The sequence below is a fragment of the Mustela lutreola genome, chromosome 3 (genome assembly GCF_030435805.1).
Source record: "Mustela lutreola isolate mMusLut2 chromosome 3, mMusLut2.pri, whole genome shotgun sequence".
In the NCBI taxonomy this organism is placed as follows: Eukaryota; Metazoa; Chordata; class Mammalia; order Carnivora; family Mustelidae; genus Mustela; species Mustela lutreola.
In genome coordinates this window covers 41,271,640-41,284,828 of record NC_081292.1, presented here as the reverse complement: position 1 = coordinate 41,284,828, position 13,189 = coordinate 41,271,640, and the positions used below count along the sequence as shown (strand labels likewise).

Here is a 13,189-nt window from a genome sequence, read left to right as displayed (position 1 = left end):
TCTCTGTGAATATATATATATATATATATACACACACACATATATGTATATATATACACATATATACATATATTACACATATACATATACATATATACATATATATATATATATCTGTATTTACTTATATGAATATAAAGAAACTCTGAAAAGTTATACAAGAAACTAATAAAAATGATTACCTGTGGAATTGGGATGGGGATTGGTTCAATATAAAGCAGGTAGAGGAATGAGGATTTTTGTATTGTTTGTATTTTGAGGCCTATGAATTGAGCCTTTTCAAAAATTAAGTTAAAAAAAAAGAATATACATAAATGCAGCACCCCTAGGAGCCATTATCAGCTTTTAACAGCTGGGCTGGGGGGCATTTATTTATCAGCTTGTTTTTCAACTTGGGAAGCTGGTTTAGTGGGGGAGGCCATGATGGTGTGGGCAGGAGTGGTTTGTCTTGGTTGAGGGAGGGGGCGGTAGAAAGAGGGGAACATTGGGAGAGGCCTGGCCTGGGCAGGTCACACATCTGACAAGATGAGAGTAAAGAGAATTAGGCCAAAAGGAGGGGTAGGGCATTGAAGATACTCTTTCCTAGGGGCCCACCTGCCTCTGGTGGGACTTGATAATTTCTGACTCCTTTCGCCTAAATAAGTTCCTGACACCATTATTTATGTGTCTGTAGCCATGTCCTCTCAACTTTCTGAGCCTGTTGACTTACCTTAAAATGAAGGGGCTGGACTCATGGTCTAGTCTGATGTTATTTCTGGTTCAAATGTTCTCATTCTAAGATGCTGTCTTCTCTCCTTGCAACCTGTCCAGAAAAGGCACAGGTTACAATAATCAGGGAACAATACATGTACCTTCAGGACACGCCAAGCTTAACCACTGAAGAGAGCTTGGGATTTGGAGTATCTGGCAAGGACAGTCACATACAGTGCCTTCCTGTATGTCGCTGTTGCTCATGCAGGTTAAGCAGACAAGCCAGCATGTGACAATTTAGCTAACTGTGCTGTGATGTGCTTCCTGCCACGCTCACCCTGCACTTCTGAGGCTCCCTGGCGGACCCCTTCATGCCCTCCTGATGCAGTGGACTACTTCATGGCCGGTGGACACCTGCAGAGCTGAAAACCTGACCCTAGGGAGGCTGCTGTCTCTTCCCCCTGAGAGAATAGGGAAGGCTCTCACCTTAGAAGCACAGTCATGGTAGTAGCTCTGGTTGTCTCAGTGGCCAAAGGGTAGTGAAGGAGGCACAGGTAGCATTTGGGGATGACCGGAAGAACACAGACCTGAGGTGGGGTGATGGTGGAGCATCCGGGCTATTGTGTGGGGCTGGATGCTGGACATGGACCCTTGGGCACAGGGTCTGTTAAGGGATGGGATGCAGGAAGCCCAGGGGAACATTCACCAAGGGCTCAGGTTTAGATTTGATATGATAGCAATAAATATGGGCACGGAGATACAGGGACAGGACTTAAAGGCTTCCTGTCCCTTAAAATTGGTAGCTCCTGGCTTTCAGCTCTTATGATGGGTCAAGCACAGCCGCTGCTCACAAGTAAGAGAATAGTGTGGGGTTAAAATTTATAGAACCTACAGTGCTTCTAATACACTGGAAAAAATATGCAATACACCCATACAATATATATATTACATATTACATACAATATATATGCCATTAAATTCTGTACTCTTACGTGGCTTGTACTTTTGTGTTCATATAGTAATTTGCTCAATGTAATGATTTTGATGACGTCAAAAGTTTTGTGATCAGTGTCTGGAACATTCCTTTTCTGACTGGCTGTGAGGCGCAGCCCCTGGAGGCCTTCTTTGCCAGCAGGCCCTGTGGGGAGATGGCTGGTCTCTCTGAGCCGTCCTCTGCAGATGGTGGGCTTGAGGTTGCCCAGGCTGCCAACACGATGCCATATTTTTTTGTTGTTGTTGTTAAGAAAAAAAAAAAATCAGTAAATGTCTCATCTGCCCATCCAGAAAGATGGGCACCAAATGAACAGTGTTTACCTCTTGGGAGAGTGGAAGGATTTCTTCATTTTTATATATTGTGTGTTTCAGTGCACCAAAAAAGTGAGAGTTATGTTTTTTTCCTTTTGTGTTTTTCTGTACCTTTAAATAAATAAAATTAAAAATAAAGCCCAGTCACTGCATTCTGAGAATATTTGTGCTGAGTAGTCATGTTTTAAGGTCACGGAGATAGGGCTTTCCCGTCTCAGAAAGCCTGTCAGCACAAACGCACTGACCCCTGTGGCTTCCTCTATTGCCTCTGCCAAGCCCGGGACCCTGATTGCCCATCTTCTGTTGGAGGTGAGGAGTCCTTTCATGGTTCCTCTTGAACTCTAGATCCACTTAGGTGCCCTGAAGTACTTAAGGAGTCCTTTTTTGGAAGGGAGTTATTGAAATTGTGCCGATTTTTCCCCAGAGGCGGACCCTAAGCTCCAGATGACAAGTGCTTCCGTGAGGAGAGGGTTGTTCCGAGTCCAGGGCGAAAGGGATCTGGAGTTTGGTGCCTCTCCTTTTCTCCTAAAAACAGACAGATGGTTCAGACAACGGAGGGTTTCTATTTTTGGCGGGAAAAGAAACACAGAACTCCACCACTGCGGGACATCCTTAACAGCAGGCCGACTGAGGGAAAATGGAAATGGATCATATTTTAAAACAGTGTTATGGGTGTTGTTCCCAGACCACAGCCCAGCAGGGACATTTTATCCGGTCCTCAGTGCAGGTCTGCCCCCTATGGGCCAGATTCTCGATTTATTAGTTTCATCAAGTCTGGTAGGGCTCAGAAGATGCGTCTTTAAATTTTTTTTTTATTTTTAAAATTATTTTATTATTTTTAAAAGATTTTATTTATTTGTCAGAGAGAGAGAGAGAGAGAGATAGAGAAAGCATACAAGCAAGGGGAGCAACAGAGGGAGAGGGAGAAGCAGACTTCCCACTGAGCAGGAAGCCTGACTTGGGACTCCATTCCAGGACTCTGGGATCATGACCTGAGCCCCAGGCAGCTGCTGAATGGACTGAGCCACCCAGGTGTCCCTTTACTTATTTTTGACCACGGGTCTTTTAAAATCCCTAATCCCTCAGCAAAATTTGTGTCTTTCTTCTCCACTCTAACTAGCTGTAGCTCTGTAAAGAGTTCTTCAGGACCTCTTTCCTCTGCTGGGTCCGTCAGGCCTCAGGGACGGAAGAGTTGGGCTCAGAATGTGACCGGATGACTCAACAGCTGACCCGAAAGTACAATAAGAATTTTTAAACTGTAGAAGGGGAAGTTTAAGCAAAGTACTTTCCTTACTCTCTGTCTGGGAGAAGTGTATGTTTCCAGCACAAGTACCGACACACAGATGAGCAGTTTCCATTTTGGTCATGTTATAACCCAAGATAAGCCAATGCGGGGTGTCCCGTGTTGAATTTGAGTAGGCTGTGAAGAGCCTGATGTACAGATTCTGCCTGTAGATGTCTGTATTTAGATGTTTGGGATTCACCAGAGTCAGACACTTCATGTAAAGGACTGATTATTATAGTTCCTTAAGAAATAGTCCATGTTTTACCAACTCTGCTCCTGTGTGATGACTAGGACCTCTGGGCCTGCTGGCCACGCAGGGAACACAGTGCGGGTGGGCGCTTTCATTTTGCGAAAATACTCTTGCGATTTGACACTCCCTTGAAACGGGTCATTTTGGGTCTGTGTATGACATGAAACTTGGTGGTGGTGAAACACATTTAAGGCAAAACAGAATGCCAAAGGAGAAAACCGATCTGGTTTTGTGGCAGGAAGTTCTCTTGAAGGTATGCACTTTTATATTGACAGAACTTAGCAGAGAATTCACACTTACTGAGCACTTACTATGTGCCAGGTGTCATGCTAAATGCTTTCCATGGATTATTTCACTGGTTTCCTCCCGCCAGTTCTGTGAGGTCGGTGTTCTTACAATCTCTTTTCCAGTGGTGGGGAAGAGGCGCAGGGAGGGTAAGTGACTTGCAGAACATCATGTGCCCTGAAGTTGTAGGTCAGGACTCAGATCCAGGCAGTCTGACTCCAGGTCTGTGCTCAGCCCTGCTGACCATCAGGTGCAAAGGCCATGAGGGGCATGGGGCTCCTTCACTGGGGACACAGTGAGGAGCTTCCCTAGCACACATACCCATGCCTTTCCAGGTGGGGTCACGCAAATCCCTGCCTTGTTAGTCCCTGGGTTTTTTCACTAGACTTGGGATATTTCAGAATAAATTTGTGCTGGTAATTAGATTAAATATCCAGTGTTCTTCCATAAAAGCTGAGTGCAGAGAAGCCCTGGTAGTCTCGAGTATACAATAAACAGTGGAAGGAAATCAAGGCCAGAGAGAAGGGACTTGGAAGGAATTTGCTGGGTCTTTCTTAGCATTAGATGTTGAGGTGGAAGATGATCGTAATATGCTATGCCTCAATCTACTGGGAAAAATCTTGTTTAACCTCCATCCCTCAATAAAAAAATGTCAAAAACAAAAGTGCATTACATTCTTTGAGAGCAAGTCTTTTATAATTTTCCCTACATGTCTTGTGGATGTCAATTAAAAACAATCTTTGGAGTGTGGGTTAAGTGTCTGACTCTCGGTTTCGGGTCAGGTCATGATCTCATGGGTTGTGAGATCCAGCGGGATGTCAGGCTTCCCGCTTACAGGGGCATCTGCTTGAAGATTTTCTCTCTCTGCTGACCCCTCTTAAATAAATAAATCTTAAAAAAGAATCTTTAATATAAGAACTAAAATGGCTCCTAAGTTATGTATAATTTCTCTATTGACTTAAAATTGTTTTCAGTCAACTTTCTAGAGTCCTGATTTCTACTTGGTATTATTAGTTAAGTGCCGCTCTTTGCAGTGGAAGGTGACACCCATGACTGACTTTGGGGAGAGCCACATGCTTTGAGATGCTTCTCCTAGTGGGAAGGATTTGCATCATTTCCATCTGGAGGTTGCAATTCTTTCCCATGGAAGGCAAGTAGCTTATGATGGGACTCAAACCTTAATACCAGCATTGACACCAGGTTGTTTCCAGGGACCAAGAAAAACACTAATGATAATATATTCTGAATCCTAAATGAAATAATTATTTTAGAATGATTACATCATGAAAAAGACTCATAAAAGTGTTTAATCCTAGAAGGGACATTAATAATTACCTACTATAAGCTCGTATTTTTATACCTGCAGTAAGAGCTTTTAACAAATAACTTTTCTTTTCTTTTCTTTTTTTAAACAGACAAGGACAGTAAGCCCAAAGAGGAATGTGATGTGCCCAAGATCTACTGCTACTAGTAGATATTGGTCCTGACTGCACACTGGAATAACTGTTTTTTTTAAAAATGCTGATGCTTGGGCCACACGGCAGATGGACTAATTAGAATTTCGGGGCCTTGGGCCTGGTTACTAGCACTTTTTAAAGCTGCCATGTGACTCACTCTGAAGCCAGAGTTGAGAACCACTGAGCAAGACAAGAACCTGGGGTCATCACATCCATCGTAGTCTCTCATTCCTCATCCCTGGGACCATGGCAGACTTGACTAGTGGATTATGGAATGCTTTCCTGTTGTGCCTAACCTGACCTCCTCCCCATATTGTTCCTGGAAGCTACCACCTGTCCATCAGCAGTGGGTGACAACTTGAAACCTAGCTACAACTGGTTACTCACTGTATCTTGCTTTTTCTAAACAAAATTATAGAAAATATCTGAAAGTATTTTTCTGGTAAAACTGATAGTCTGGGGTATTCATCTCAGTCCATTAGGGCTCTCTACTGGGGAAAACCGGGGGTGAAAAGCCCTGGATTACTCAACGAGGTTCTGCTCTAGCTCATTCTGCGGAGAACAGCTTCTCCTTTACCTCTACACACAGACATAGTTGGGTTGATCTAGGTTTGCATCCTAATCTGCTATTGACAACCCATGTGTCTTTGGGCAAGTTCTCTGTGCCTCAGTTTCCTCAACCGTAAGGAGGAATAATGAAACTATCTTATGGGTTCATTCTTCTTGCCTTTTTTTTGGTATTGACCTCCAGCAAACTGAAACCTTATCTGTCTGAATCCTCTTGGCTCCCTGATAACAACTTGTTCTAATGAACAAATTTTTTTTTAAAGATTTTATTTATTTGACAGAGAGAGAGCAAGAGAGGGAGGGGGGGGAGAGCGAGCATGTGTACAAGTAGAGGGAACAGCAGGCAGAGGGAGAGGGAGAAGCAGGCTCCCCTCTGAGCATGGAGCCTCGTCTCGTGTGAGGCTTGATCCCAAGACCCTGGGATCATGACCTGAGTCAAAGGCAGACACCCAACCCACGGAGTCACCCAGGTGCCCTAATGAACAAATTCTTGATAGAAAAGGTTTGGTCCTTAGGCCTTACTCACTAGTATTGAGTGCCTATAATGGCCTTCTGAAGACAGTGACTACGTTTCAACACATTTTTTCCTTGGGTACTTTGTACTTCCCTATCCAGAGATAAGCTTTGAAGTTTCCTAACAATCTGGATTTTATTAGAATCAATTCTATTCAAAACTGAGAGCAAAGTGTGTAGACTGCTGACCTGGATGCAGCAGAGTCCAGTGGTCTCACCACTCAGGGCCATGAGACTATGTCATGCATGGAAACCGGCTTGTTTCTAGTTGGTACCAGACTTTCAGATCCAGTCCCCCAGAGCTCTGATCCCTATTGTTTTTTGATTGAAATGTAAGTTCCTTCCAGGCTCTTATCTCAATCCTGCTCCATTCTTCTTACCCATCTCTTGCCATCCCCTGTTCTCCGACCTTCTGTCTTGGCCAACTTGGTTCACCATGCCTGTTCTATGGTGAACTCCACAAGCCCTCCCTCCACCTTAACTGAACATGGCTTTCTTGGGAATGCCTCCTTGAAGTCCTTTCATTCTCAGAGTGTGGGATGCCATTCTTCACCCCCTGAGTTCAACAGGTGAGGATGTGTGGTCCTTCTGGAGGGAGGAGAAAGAGTAATTGTGAACAGTAGCACTACACACATTCTTGTCACTCAGAGAAAGTGTTTGTCAGCCTTCTCTCTCAACTGCTTCTTCCTGTTAGCTCAATTTCTATTCTAAGGGCTACAGGGGACAGGTTTCCTAATTCAATCCTACTTGCCTGGGCAGCTCCAGATCTTACTACTCCATTCTTCCACATTCATTACAGAAAAGTCAAATCAATTTACTTGTCATTCTTCTAAAATATTAAGACAGTTTAAGAATCATCTTCTACAAGGAGGAGGAACCTTATCTCCCAACCTGATTTAGATGCCTCTTCCCTGTAAGGACCCTGTTTATGGTTGACTTCTTTCCCCTACTGACTGAAAGCTCTAAGAGGATGCAGGTATTGTCTTTTTGAAACCCCGTCTCTCTGACCCCAAAATCTGGGTGCTTCCCCACAAGCACCTTACCTCTCAGTGTATGGATGGTACAATACTGGGCCCAAGGTATTGTATGAGAAGTAGAAAGTTTGAAAGCAGATGAAAGGGGGAAGAATCACATCTTCAGGTCAGGTGGCATGTGTGTAGGGAGGGTACAAAGGATTTGTATAACAGTTCTCAACCTTTTTGGTCTCAAGACTGTTTTACACGCTTAAAAATTATGTGAACCCCAAAGAGCTTGGTTTTTGCAGTTCTATCTATTGATATTTACCATATTAGAAATTAAAAGAGAACATTATTAAAGACTATTAAAAATAATAAACACATTACATGTTGTCACATTTTTATAAAAATGATTATTTTCCAAAACAAAGGTAGTGAGAAGAGTGACATTTTATGTTTCTGTCAATCTTTTTAATCTATGACTTAATAGAAGACACCTGGATTCTCATATTACTGCTGATTTGCTCTTGGAGTCTTGTTTTAGGTGAAGCCTTAGAAGAAAATTCAGCCTCATGCAGACATGTAGTTGGAAAAGGGAAGAGTATTTTAATAGTGTTTTCAGAGAACTGTGGATCTTCTTCAATACTACATCAAAACTTGAAAAGTGCTAGTTCCTTAAAAGTTAATTGCACTGTGGAAACTGAAATCGTATCAATGAACATTTTGTACTCTGTTACATTAAAATCCATTGGTCTATTTTGCATTTTATCTTATTTTAAAATATTTTATTTATTTATTTGATAGAGATCACAAATAGGCAGAGAGGCAGGCAGAGAGAAAGGAGGAAGCAGGCTCCCTGCTGAGCAGAGAGCCCGATGTGGGGGCTCGATCCCAGGACGCTGGGATCCCAGGACCCTGGGATCATGATCTGAGCCAAAGGCAGAAGCTTAACCCACTGAGCCATCAAGGCGCCCCTATTTTGCATTTAAAACGCATAGTTTTGTAATATCATGTATTGGTTGTTTAGCAATGCTGATTTGCTGAATTATACAGATCTTCCAAATATTTTCACACTGCATTATATAATAGGACAGAAAAAAATCACTTGTTCATATCACCACTAGTCTTGACAGGAATGTCTTAAGTATTGGGGAGGATGTCATACTCAAGAGTGGTTGATACATTTTCCCAAATCCTTGTTTTTGCCTGAAAACTTGAATTTTATCACTGGCAAAAACAATGTCAGTTATTTTCCTGCATATGACTCACTCAGTTAATTTTTGCAAAAATGGATGCCAAATATTCAAGTCTGAATACGTAGTTTGTTGTTCTTTCACGCAAAAATGAATTCCTTAAAAAAAGTGGTCTGGGGGCACCTGGTGGCTCAGTGGGTTAAAGCCTCTGCCTTCAGCTCAGGTCGTGATCCCAGAGTCCTGGGATTGAGCCCCACATTGGGCTCTCTGCTCCGCAGGAAGCCTGCTTCCCTTCCTCTCTCTCTGCCTGCGTCTCTGCCTACTTGTGATCTCTTTCTGTCAAATAAATAAATAAAAATCTTTAAAAAAAAAAAAAAGTGGTCTGTTTGGCTCGCAACTCAATTGCACGAGTGCTTTTTGCATACTACTCATTAAGTCACACAGCATACGAAAAAGATCTGTTCGTAAAAGCCCGGATCAATCAAGTTAGTAATTTTTACTGTCTTTTTCAAGGACATTCTTAAGTAAAACTGGTTTTCATACTGTCACATGCCCATGGCATTACTTTGAATCATGTTCAGAAAGGTGCCAGCAGGTTGGCCCACATTTGCACTGTAGCACAAATGTCAACACAGTGAAAAAGGAAGTTGATGTTCTAGCGTTACGCAAATAGGTTTGACCATGTGGACCTTCTTTTGTGGGGACTCCCCTGAGAGTGGACAACACTTCGACAATTATACAAGGTACAGGCTTTGACAAATGAGTCAGATTTTGATTGGCTAAGATGAGGGAGAATAGGAACATCAAGAAGGCGGTAAAATGTGAGGCATATCTAAGGAACGAGGGGTAGGATATACATCTGGTTGAAAAAGGAGGGAAGCAGAGGCAGATAGGCTGAAATACTGGGAAAGGCCCAGATGCCTTCATGACTATCAATTAGGTTTAAACCACACAGGAAGAGGAGACTAGGGTGAGTGGTTTTTTTTTTTTTTTTGTTTTGTTTTGTTTTGTTTTGTTTTTGAAAGCTTTAGTTTTCAAGTTATATAAAAATAAAGCTGGCCATGTTTACATTTACTAGTTATATAATGGAAGTGAGAACATAGCTGCTTTTCTTGTAAGTAATGTTTAGGGAATGAAAAAATAAACATGTGGTCAAATGCTTTGTTGTACTGAACATGATGCACTATTTGATTTAGACAAGCATTATTTTCAGAAGGAAGAAGAATGAGAACATTTATTAAGCATTTACTGTGAACTAAACACTACGCTAGTCACTTTTCATATAATGTAATCTTTACACAAGCTTATAAAAGAGATACTACCATTCATAGAAATGAGGCAAATGAAGCCCCAAAAGTTAAGTAACTTTGAAGGGACATGACTGAACTCTGATTTGGTAACATTTCATATTGCCATCTACTTTCTCATGGCATTTGGGGAAAGTCTGAAAACAAATTTAATTACCAACCATATATCCAAGCAACCTTTTAAGACAGGGCACAAAAGATTGCCACAAACCCAAATAAATATATTAAATCTCTAAAAAGAGATCACATATTTTGATTTTTTTGTTCCCTTCAAGGACAAATTTTAAACAATATGTGAAGCTGATTACTAGTAGTGTGTTGCCTGACAGAATTTTGTTCAACATAAAAAGTGAAGGGTGCCTGCCTGGCTCAGCTGGTAGAGCATGTGACTCTTGATCTCTGGGTTGCCAGTTTGAGCCCCATGTTGGATGCAGAGATTACTTAAAAATAAAATCTTAAAAAAATAAAAAAGTAACAGCTGAGAAAAGTCAGCATATGAGAGTTCTTCTAAGCTCATCGAGGTACTTATTGGATATAAACACCTTTTTATTCCATATTTTAAAATATCAGATCATGAAGAAAAGGAGGGAAAACATTTCAAAATCAGAGTCTGATGCCATCTTTTTTGACCCAAGAGAATAAAGGTGCCAAGTTTACTAACATCAACATATGGGGTCTGGCTATACACCACCGTATCCACATGGCTCGTTCTTTGGGCACTTGGACCTGCTCCTTTGAATACCAATGGTCCAGAAGCTCCCTGAACAGTGTGCTTGTGTCTGTGGCCTACATGAGGAGGTACTTTGGAACTAGTCCCCTGGTAAGCAGCACGCAGAAACGTGGAAGCGGTGGAGATTACTCATAACCTGGAGCCCAAAAGAACATGAAGACAGTGCCATTTCCTCTGTGGCAGACAGCTGCCCAAGAATATTTTTCCTCCCTCCTTTGAATCACCCTCTTCTGGAAATCCCAGCAGTCCCATCAGGGATCTGACCTCCATGGTTTCCTGACTCTCCACCTGTACCTCCAGGGACCACAGTGATTCCTATATCAGTGAGCATTATGGCAGCTGCTCCAACTGGCTTAGTATCCACTGTGTCTATGGTGGGAAAGCATTGGGAATAAGAAAGAATCATCCAGGCTTAAAGATGAAGGAAACTACTACTACAACTTTTGTTGGTAATATTTCTGAGAAAGCTTCAGACATGCCTGGTAAGATAACCCCTTGCTAAATGTGGCTTGGTTTTGAGCTGGAAGAATACAAAGTGCATCTGGAGAACTTCAAGCCTTATAAGGAGCCTGAACCCTACCCCTGTGCACTCAGGTTATGGTACAACCTGCAGATTGGAGAGCAGAAGCTACTTGTTAAAGTTAATGCAAGGATAAAGGCACAACTGGGTAAATGGAAGGCAAAGAAGAAAGCTTCTTATGGGAATGCCAGGCTAGGAACTGTCACTAATGATAAGAAGCCTCAGATGAAGAAACAAAAGAGATCAGATGATCAAAGGGGATTTTGAAGTTTCAATACACTTTAGTGAACTCAGTGCCCCCTCACAAAAATTTGACTGACCCCAGGAAGAAGAAGAAAAGAGGAGGACAGTTTCCACACACTTCTAGTGCTCCACTATCGATTATTTACTTACCACTAAGAGGAAGGGGGATATAATCCCTATAATAATGGAAGAACACAAAAGAGACCTGATATCCTGAGAAAGCAGCATATTCAGAGAAACACACACAAGAAACTGGGAAAAAGGCAACAAGGAAATGGAAAAAGACAGGAAATTGAGACAGAGAGAAAACAGACCAGATGTAAACGGGAACAAGAAAGGTGAGAATGGGAATGAGGAAGGGAGAGAGTGTGAGCGAAAGAAGGAATGGGCTCAGGAAGGCAATGGGGCTGGGATCGTGACTGTGATTAGGAAAGGAGCTCAGATAGGAGTAAGGATGGCAGTTGACTGAGAGGAAAGAGCAGGGATCACGGAAGGGAATGAGGATGAGAGAGAATGTGAATGGGGGGAGTGCAGAGAAGACAAGAAGCAGGTCTATGAAGAGGGTGAAAAAGATGCAGATGAACACACAAAATCTGAATGAAAACTCTGAGAGAAAGAAGTTTCTTACCAAGAGTGCCTTCAGAACTGGGAAAGCAGAGACCAGAAGAAAACCCGGGAGTAGGAGAAAGAGACTGAAAGAGAAGAGAGAAGAGAAATGGCAAAAGAGGCCAAATGACTATAATAATTCTTAGAAGTTATGACAATATAGATGATACCAAATCTCACAGAGGATGTGTTCTTCAGAAAAGGGTGCATGATAGGGAAAAGGAAATGGAAGCTGATGAATGGGACCGAGGAGAGAGAAGGAAGAATTAGAGATTCAGGTAGCACCTGCTGGATCCAGATGCAGAGGTTGGAACAAAAGGCTGAGAGGACATGGAAAACTACATGTAAAGCAAGAACCAGAACCAAAGGATGAGGAAGAAGAAAAGCAAGAAAAAGAAGAAAAATGAGAGGAACCCAAGAAAGAGGAAGAGCCAGAGCACAGGCCTTCTCAAACCAACTGAGGCCATCAGTTCTGTCCCATCTGTCTCCTTGGCCGGTGGCAATGCAGCCCTCAGCACTCTCGGGGAGGAGTCTCCCTGTGGTATCATTATTCCTCATGAAAATTCTCCAGACCAACAACAGCCTGAAGAGCACAGACCAAAAACAGCAATAAGTCTTAAGTGAGGTGCCTGCAATAGTCCTGGTGAGCCTTGTTCTGTGAAGGGAAAGAGACTTCCTGTAGATAGTGTTTTTAACTAATCTGAGGAGGAAGACCGGATGATATACCAGGAAAAAGGAAAATGGTTCCCTGGATCACTATGAGGATGATAAAAATGCTACCAAAGGTTCTGCAAACCCTGAAGAGAAGCATAAACATGTTAAGAGTATCATTATCTCTTCAGCCAAATCCGTGTTCTTTGGTTATCTCCTGGATTGGTCTATTGTGGACTCTCTACTGTTAGAATGACAGATTAGACCATGGATTAATAAGAAGATCACAGAACACACAGGTGAAAAGGAGCTATATTAGTTGATTTCATTTGTTCTAAGGTTATCACTTATAGATCACTTCAAATTATTTTAGATGATATTGCCATGGTACTGATAAAGAAGCAGAAGTTCCTATAGTCAAAATGTGGAGATTACTGACATATGAAACAGAAGAAAATTGGTCCTGTGAAATAAAACTCCTTATACACTTGGAAGAAAAATACCAATGCTCTTTTATACATGCATGTACACACACACTTACACCTATGGCATGTTTCTCCTTTCCAATGTAAATAAATAAATTTTCTGTTCAACTGAATGGTCTGAAATTCTTTCATTGACATTTTAAAAG

The 13,189-nt window shown here is 42.0% G+C and overlaps 1 pseudogene; it reads left to right on the top strand.

Moving 5' to 3' along the window:
* The first annotated feature begins 10,855 nt into the window (after positions 1–10,855).
* LOC131827822 (RNA-binding protein 25-like) lies at positions 10,856–13,130 on the top strand (annotated as a pseudogene).
* Positions 13,131–13,189: the final 59 nt, after the last annotated feature.